This window comes from Asparagus officinalis, chromosome 2 (assembly GCF_001876935.1).
Source record: "Asparagus officinalis chromosome 2, Aspof.V1, whole genome shotgun sequence".
Taxonomy (NCBI): Eukaryota; Viridiplantae; Streptophyta; class Magnoliopsida; order Asparagales; family Asparagaceae; genus Asparagus; species Asparagus officinalis.
The window spans coordinates 40602058-40611389 of NC_033795.1; the positions used below are offsets into that span (position 1 = coordinate 40602058).

The window sequence follows — 9332 nt, forward strand, 5'->3', positions numbered from 1 at the left end:
ATGACGAACTCCATACCCATTATTTGTTTCTTCAATGGGAGCCTCAGCTAGGGGTGTGCAATGGTCGGTTCGGTTCGGTTTTTTCCAAAATTTGAACAACCGAACCTAACCACCTATAATTCAAAACCGAACCGAATTGTTGCAAGTCGGTTCGGTGCGGTTCGGTTCGGTTTGTTCGGTTCTAACTTCATCAAACTTCTTATCAAACAATAAATTGTGTTAAAGAAAAAAATATATCAACAAAGTAGGAGATTATGAAGCATTACACACTGATATAATGATATTCTTTTCAACCCATAATGATTCAGAAAATTAGTTTAGGGTTTGAGTTTTTGACTCTTTGGGGACGTGTCGGGTAGGGTTTGAGATCAGAATGGGTAGTATTGTACTATATTTGGTCGGCTCGGGTTGAAAAGTTTTCAAACCGACCCGAACCGCCCTACTCATAAAACCGATTTTTTCCGATTGGTTTGGGTCGGTTCGGTCGGTTTTTTCGGTTTGGACCGAACCATGCTCAGCCCTAGCCTCGGCGCCGGAGTGAATAATTTGCCTATGTATGATGGAAGTTCTAGGAAAATGTTCATGCTATCTAAGTCGTGTAATTTTGATGGAATGACTAAGGAAATACACAGAGTTACTAAAATTAAGAAAGAAGAATATGCAATTAGGGTGTTCTTAAACTGTCCGATAAATGAGAGTAGAACTATTACCATGGAGATTACCGACGATGAGGAATTGAATGACATGAAACAATTAGTCGAGAAGCAAGCGTCAATTGAGTTGTTTATTGAGAAGTATCCGATTCAGGAATTTGCCCAAGTTTCACGACCTCAATGAGAGTTTTCTCGGATGCTTGACTTAGACAACGAGTCGATTGGTTTTATGACATCTCCAAGTCAAGAGCTGTGGTATCAACCACAACATTTAAGTGAGTATTCTATCGGTGGGACGTCAACTAATATATTTAACGACGCTTCAGGTCATGTTACAGGTTACCCATCAATCGGAGCAATTATAGAAGATGAAGCAGATGATGATTCAGATCATATTGAAGAAGATGGCGTGCAAATTGATAGCATGCATGTGGCAGCTGGAATCGATGATGACGCCCATTGGATGGAGTAATTTAATGTTAACAATGATTATGTGGAAGCTGAAGATCCGTTGCCCGACGAGTTTCATAATGAGGATTGGATAAATACTTCTCAAGCTGGATTTGTTGATGTTGGTCCAAATTTACAACGACCTGAGGACTTCACTTTTAAAAAAGGGGATCTATTCGAGAGCAAGGAGGCACTGATCTTTGCAATTCGAGAATGGTCCATCAAGAATCGGGTCAAATTCAAGCCGATAAAAACTATGCAACAAACTACAATGTGAAATGCTTCTTTAACGATAAGATTGAAGTAGAGAACGCAAATGAGCAAGATGAGAGAAATAGAAAATGTCATTGGTTACTAAATGCCGCCGTGAGAAAATCATCAAATGGGCAATTTGTAATATCTAGATATTAGACTTCATACATGTTGCAACCCGTCGGTGGATGTCGATGATTATTCTGCATCTTCTTCTTATATATGTAAGCTAATTATGCCTGAAGTTAGAGCTGAACTTGATCTGAATGCAGGTCAGATATTTTAGAGGGTATATGACATGCGAGGGATTAAGATATCTAAATATAAGGCATATGATGCAAGGAGGAAACCGTTGTCTAAAATTTTTGGAGATTGGGAAAAATCATATGAATTACTTCCACAGTATCTTGAAGCTATCAAGCGAAATAATCCGGGTATTGAATACAAAATATTATCCGAAGAGATTGCACCGGGTATGGAGAGGTTCACTCGAGTGTTTTGGGCATTTGGTCCTGCTATTAAGGGCTTTACTTTTTGTTGTCCGCTATTGAGCATTGATGATACACATTTATATGGAAAGTACAAAGGCGTGCTTCTTGTAGCGACCGGTGTAGATGCAAATGGCGGGTTATTTCCTCTAGCATTTGCAGTCGTGGAGGTAGAGGATACGTCTAGTTGGAAGTGGTTTTTTGAACTTATATACAAGTGGATTCCAAGTGTCTGTGCGCCAAGAATAATTACTTTTATCTCGGATAGGATGGAAGGAATTATAAGAGCGTTACATGAGGGTTTAGTGCACCACATCACCATCGATATTGTTTAAGGCATATAAGAGATAATTTCAAGAAAAAATACGGTGAGATTAATTTGCAAAATCTTTTATGTCAAGCTGGGTGTGCAACCGACACATTAGTGTATGAACATTGCAAGGCGAAAATCAAGTCTTTGTCATTAGATGCACATAATTGGATTGAAAATAACTTGAAGCCTCAATTCGAGCATCGGTGGGCATTATGTAAGGATGAGGGTGTGCGGTTTTGCATGATGACGACTAATTGCTCCGAGAGCTTTAATGGCGATCTTAAAGGAGCACAAGCTATGCCAATACAATCTTTGGTTGCGAGAACGTTCTATAGACTAAACGCATACTTCAACAAAAAGCGTGGAGATGGCATAGACTGGACAACACGTTACACACCAAAAAATGAGGCCATTTTGCATAGAAGAATTGAGGCAGCAAGATCATGTCAAATTATTGTATTCAACGACAACGAATGGCAAGTACAGGATTGTGACGATATCTACACCGTTAAACTATTTGATGTTGATTGCACTTGCACATGTAACATACCACAACTCCAAAAAATACCCTGTGCACATGTGCTTGCGGCTTCTTCAAATCAGCCGGGAGGTGCTAGAATTTTCTATAATCGGTATTGCTCGCCTTGGTATTCAACAGCTCACTATCAAAAGACATATAGTGAGAGTTTTCATCCACCTGATGATAGTCGGTATTAGCCTGAATATAATGGACCACGTATAATTCCACCTCAGTACCGGAGACAAGCAGGTCGATCACGATCTGTGCGAATTAGGGGAACCATGGATCAAGGGCGAGAAGGAGTTGTCAAGCATAAAAAATGTAGTCTTTGCAAACAACCGGGACATACTCGACCTCGTTGTCCATCTAGACACAATAGATAGCAACTAATTGGTAATTTATATACTTTTTTTATTTTTATATACTTTAATAAAGAAATTGAATTACTATTTGATTGATTTTTGGCATGTGTATAATTATATGTGCAGGTTTGTACACCATGGATCCTGGGCCGGTTAGTGATGAGGTCTTATATGACCAGGCTCAGCATCGTTCACATATTATATCCTGTACAGAGGTAATTCAGTTACTTTATAATTACAATATTTGCATTTACATAATATTGCATTCTTATACTATCATTTGCTGTACAGAGAGGTCCGAGTATCGTTATGGTTGATCAGTGTTGTAAAAAGCGGCAAAAAGCGGGGCTATCGCGGCGCAGTAGGACGGGCCGGCTTCTTGACTTGTTCAAAGCTTCGTTGGATAAAGCTCGATTGGCCCCTACTCACCGTGTTGATGGATAGATGGAGACCTGAGACCAATACTTTTCACTTCCGAATGAGCGAGGCTACCATTACTCTACAAGATGTAGCCGTGATACTCGGTCTCCATATAGATGGTCCGTGCATTACCGGCACTGATAGTGATGTATGTCCGACAAGATGTGAGCAGTTGTTAGGTGTAGCTCCAGGATCAATGTCTCGAGGAAATATTAAATTGAAGTGGTTGAGAGAGACCTTCTCAGTATTGTTGCCTGTTGATGCCCCACAAATATTGGTTGACCAACATGCACGTGCATACATTATGCACATGATTGGTGCTATATTATTTCCAGATTCAAGTAAAGATAATGTGCATGCGAGGTATGTGTATTTATAATATGAATCTGTATTTCATTGAATTAGCTTATTTTAATAAATTGCATGCGAGGTATGTGTATTTATAATATGAATCTGTATTTCATTGAATTAGCTTATTTTAATAAATTAGAATATTGTGAATATGCTAGGTGGTTACCACTCCTCGAGGACTTGGACGCATGTGGTACAAAATCGTGCGGTAGTGCCGTTTTGGCGTACTTATATAGAGAGATGTCAAAAGTGGCACTTATGCAAAACAGTGAGCTTAAAGGGTGTCTAAGCTTATTGCAAGTATGAGCATGAGAGAGACTTCATTTGAAGCCGAGACTATGCACACATTTATAATTAGATGGACAAATTCCACTGGGATGCAGGTATTGTATTTTTTATGTAGCGAATATAACTGTAGTTATCATTATGGTACTCAATGTATGACCAACATTTTTTTGTAGATGGAATGTCGAAAAATGTTATGACGAGACCCCATCTAGACAATTAGATTTCTACCGAAATGAGCTTGACCGTATGAAGATTTTTCAGGTAATTCTCCCCTAAAAACATGCACTTTTTCTTCTACAATGTGAATTACTTTTCTGATATGCAACTGCATTAAATTTCTGTAGATGGAATGGGAGCCCTACACCCAATTTCTACCTCAGCTACCCCCAATATGCACAGAATACCAAGTTGTATGGAGAGCTAGAGTTCCTCTTATATGTTTGGAGATAGTAGAAATGCATGTACCGGACCGTGTGCTTCTACAATTTGGTCGTGCACAACATGTTCCGCAGTTTGTTGAAAAGATAGAGAGGAAGGCAAAGAAAGGAGGCCAACAAATAAACTGGATGATCGTGCATCAAGCTTTTATACACAGATGGAATGATAGACATTTTTATATTGTCAACCAAATTGAACCAACTCCTCGGGAATCAGATTACTACACTTGGTATTGGGACATAACCCGAAGATGGATACTTCATTCGACCACAATACCGGTTGAGTCGCAAAGAGGATATGTGCCCCGGGGTATAGATGAGAGAGAATTAGTAAGTACTTTCATATTTTGATTTAAGTCCATTTTTATTGGTACTTTATGTGTTGAAAAATTTGCAGGTATCAGCAATAGATGAAGTTCAAACTCTTGCAAATCGTGGCTTGGAATTGGCTCGAGCAGGTACGATAAAATTAAATCTCAAATTTACATTCTGTAATATCAAATTTAATATGAAATTTTGTTTTTGAACTATCTATCGCAGCAGATAGAAATCCCGAAGCACATGAACATGTATCAATATATCAGGCTATAATGCAGAGGCTTCAACAAGCCTTACACCGAACTCACGAAGATCGTCATGATGGACGGGAGGTAACGCCATTCGTATATACACGACAACAGCGACAAAGTCGAGGACGACGCAGAAATGACGATGAAGCTGGACCTTCCCAACGTGTCGACGATGGAGCTGGACCGTCACAACCACAAACGCAACCGGATCACGAACTCGTCGAAGGGCGGTATGGAGGACGACGAAGACAAAGGAGGAGGAGGAGAGTTCTTGGATGTATGTAAACTACAGGTTATATACATTACAAAACTATTTAGGGATGTGATTTTTGGATTTGTAGTCGATAATATCATGTGATATGTTTGATTTCTAAGTGAGTTTGTGATGTTTTTATGTTGGATTTGTTAGTGGGAGTTTGTGGTGTTATTATGTTGGATTTGTTAGTGGGAGTTTGTGGTGTTATTATGTTGGATTTGTTAGTGGGAGTTTGTGGTGTGATGTGATTTGTTTGATTTGAAATGAGTATGTGGTGAAATCAGTATGTAATTTCATGATTGATACTATATTATTTCCAGATTCAAGTAAAGATAAAGTGCATGTGAGGTATGTGTATTTATAATATGAATCTGTATTTCATTGAATTAGCTTATTTTAATAAATTAGAATATTGTGAATATGCTAGGTGGTTACCACTCCTCGAGGACTTGGACGCATGTGGTACAAAATCGTGCGGTAGTGCCGTTTTGGCGTACTTATATAGAGAGATGTCAAAAGTGGCACTTATGCAAAACAGTGAGCTTAAAGGGTGTCTAAGCTTATTGCAAGTATGAGCATGAGAGAGACTTCATTTGAAGCCGAGACTATGCACACATTTATAATTAGATGGACAAATTCCACTGGGATGCAGGTATTGTATTTTTTATGTAGCGAATATAACTGTAGTTATCATTATGGTACTCAATGTATGACCAACATTTTTTTGTAGATGGAATGTCGAAAAATGTTATGACGAGACCCCATCTAGACAATTAGATTTCTACCGAAATGAGCTTGACCGTATGAAGATTTTTCAGGTAATTCTCCCCTAAAAACATGCACTTTTTCTTCTACAATGTGAATTACTTTTCTGATATGCAACTGCATTAAATTTCTGTAGATGGAATGGGAGCCCTACACCCAATTTCTACCTCAGCTACCCCCAATATGCACAGAATACCAAGTTGTATGGAGAGCTAGAGTTCCTCTTATATGTTTGGAGATAGTAGAAATGCATGTACCGGACCGTGTGCTTCTACAATTTGGTCGTGCACAACATGTTCCGCAATTTGTTGAAAAGATGGAGACGAATGCAAAGAAAGGAGGCCAACAAATAAACTGGATGATCATGCATCAAGCTTTTATACACAGATGGAATGATAGACATTTTTGTATTGTTAACCAAATTGAACCAACTCTTCGGGAATCAGATTACTACACTTGGTATTGGGGCATAACCCGAAGATGGATACTTCATTCGACCACAATACTGATTGAGTCGCAAAGAGGATATGTGCCCTGGGGTATAGATGAGAGAGAATTAGTAAGTATTTTCATATTTTGATTTAAGTCCATTTTTATTGGTATTGCTCAATATTGCTAATATGTGTTAAAAAATTTGCAGGTATTAGCAATAGATGAAGTTCAAACTCTTGCAAATCGTGGCTTAGAATTGGCTCGAGCAGGTACAAAAGAATTAAATCTAAAATTTACATTCTGTAATATCAAATTTAATATCAAAATTTGTTTTTGAACTATCTATCGCAGGTAGAAATCCCGAAGCACATGAACATATATCAATATATCAAGCCATAATGCAAAGGCTTCACTAAGCCTTACACCGAACTCACGAAGATCGTCATGATGGATGGGAGGTAACGCCATTCGTATATACACGACAATAGCGACAAAGACGAGGACAACACAGAAATGACGATGAAGCTGGACCTTCCCAACGTGTTGACGATGGAATTGGACCGTCACAACCACAAACGCAACCGGATCACGAACTCGTCGAAGGGCGGTATGGAGGATGATGAAGACAAAGGAGGAGGAGGAGAGTTCTTGGATGAATGTAAACTACAGGTTATATACATTACAAAACTATTTAGGGATGTGATTTTTGGATTTGTAGTCGATACTATCGTGTGATTTGTTTGATTTCTAAGTGGGTTTGTGGTGTTATTATGTTGGATTTGTTAGTGGGAGTTTGTGGTGTGATGTGATTTGTTTGATTTGAAATGAGTATATGGTGAAATGAGTATATGGTGAAATGAGTATGTAATTTGTTAGTGGGAGTTTGTGTGGATGTATGCACAGGGACTACATGAAATGCAGTGGTGAAATGAGTATGTGACTTGTTAGTTGATGTTTGTGTTGATGTATGTACAGGAACGGCTTGAAATGCAGCCAGAAAGTGCACAAAAGTGTGCACAGCAAGTGCACGGGACTGCCAGTGGTGAAATGAGTATGTGATTTGTTAGAGGAAGTTTGTGTGGATGTATGCACAGGGACTACCTGAAATACAGCCAAAAAGTACACAAAAACGTGCATAGCAAGTGCACGGGACTAGCAGTCCCGTGCATTTCGTGTTCAGAAACGAAGTGCACGGGACTAGCAGTCCCGTGCACTTCGTTTCTGAACACGAAATGCACGGGACTGCTAGTCCCGTGCACTTCGTAAATACCCCTCCCCTGCAAAACCGACCTTTTCGTGTTCAGAAACGAAGTGCACGGGACTGCTAGTCCCGTGCACTTCGTTTCTGAACACGAAATGCACGGGACTGCTAGTCCCGTGCACTTCGTAAATACCCCTCCCCTGCAAAACCGACCTTTTTCTTCTGAAAAGGGTCGGTTTTGCTAATATTTTTTCGTATAGGTCGAATTTGCCCATTAAATTTTAAAAATGGTTGGTTTTAAAAATTTCTCCATTTTAAAATATTTGATATAGCCGCAACCCAGGTACTTTTGCACCTAAAAAAAAAGAAAAACCCCCCTAGGGTTCTTAATGTAGAGTAGTTAACTATCAGAAAGTACGTTGATTTTCTAATAAAGTGCAGACTGAATTAATTTTCGTAGTTAAATTTCAAACTTAGGTTTATAATTAGGGGCTGTTCGTTTGGCAAAAAAAAGTGGGAAATCAAAAAATAGGAAACCTATTTCCTATTATAATTATTTTGAAGTTGTTTGGTTGGCTTAAAAAGAAGGAAATTATAGAATAGGAGATGAGATGAGATGAGTTGTCACCTTATTATTGGATGATGTGAGTGATTTTTAAAAAAACTTGTTTTGAGGTTGTTTGGTTGGTTAAAAAAATAAGGAAATGAATTGGAGGTATATTATTGGATGATGTTTTGAGGTTGTTTGTGTTTGGTTCGTTTTTAAAAATAAGAAAATAGATGAGATGAGATGAGTTGGAGGTATATTATTGGATGATGTGACACGTACTTAAAGAAATTGATTTCTTGTTTTTTTTTGAGGAAATGGATGGAAAGGAATGTTTAATGAGATGAGATGAGTTGTCACAATATTATTGGATGATATGTGTGATTTTTTAAAATGAGATAAAATGAGATGTGATGAGTTGGATGATGTGACACATTTCTTGTGTTTGGTTTATTTTTAAAGGTAAGAAAAGAGATGAAATGAGATGAGTTGGAGGATAAAAATAATATTTTATTGGATGTTGTGGGTGAGTTTTAGGGATGGAAATGGATAAAAATATTATTTTATTGATTTCCTTGTACCGATTTCCTTTTCTTAGTTTTTAGGAAACCAACCAAACAGCCCCTTAATAAGAAATCTGTCTACATTCTTTGTTGTATACACTATACAGTATGCTCTTCTCTTTCAACTCTTTTTTTTTACAATGACAATCTTTTTCAACTCATTTAATTACTTAAATCAATATATATCCTTCGACCGGTTATAATAAGAAATTAAGCATGCCAACATAGAAGATGATACAGAAAGATAACTAAAATGTACGGTCCACATATATACAATGAACCTGTTATTTAACTGCTTATCGGGTTAATCACCAAATAACCCGAAACCCATTTAACTCAAAAAACCAAAAGTCCCTCTCAAATTAAATTCCAAATCAAAATCCAAGCCCTCCTCTCTCTCTCATCACTCCTTTTCCCGTTTCTCTCTCTACTTTGACAACGGCTACTAATGTTCGGCCTCAGTCG

General features: G+C 38.1%; 2 long non-coding RNA genes across 4 annotated transcripts; both read left to right on the forward strand.

The window, feature by feature from the left end:
• LOC109829504 lies at positions 2991-3358 on the forward strand. The gene is made up of 3 exons (XR_002244047.1): positions 2991-3069; positions 3165-3253; positions 3330-3358. It is a non-coding gene; the product is annotated as an uncharacterized LOC109829504 (long non-coding RNA).
• Positions 4720-6931, forward strand: LOC109829503. 3 transcript variants are annotated; one of them, XR_002244045.1, is made up of 3 exons: positions 4720-4864; positions 4932-4992; positions 6908-6931. It is a non-coding gene; the product is annotated as an uncharacterized LOC109829503 (long non-coding RNA). The 3 variants fall into 3 exon arrangements; XR_002244044.1 differs by lacking the exon at positions 6908-6931 and adding an exon at positions 5075-5474; XR_002244046.1 differs by lacking the exon at positions 6908-6931 and adding an exon at positions 5078-5474.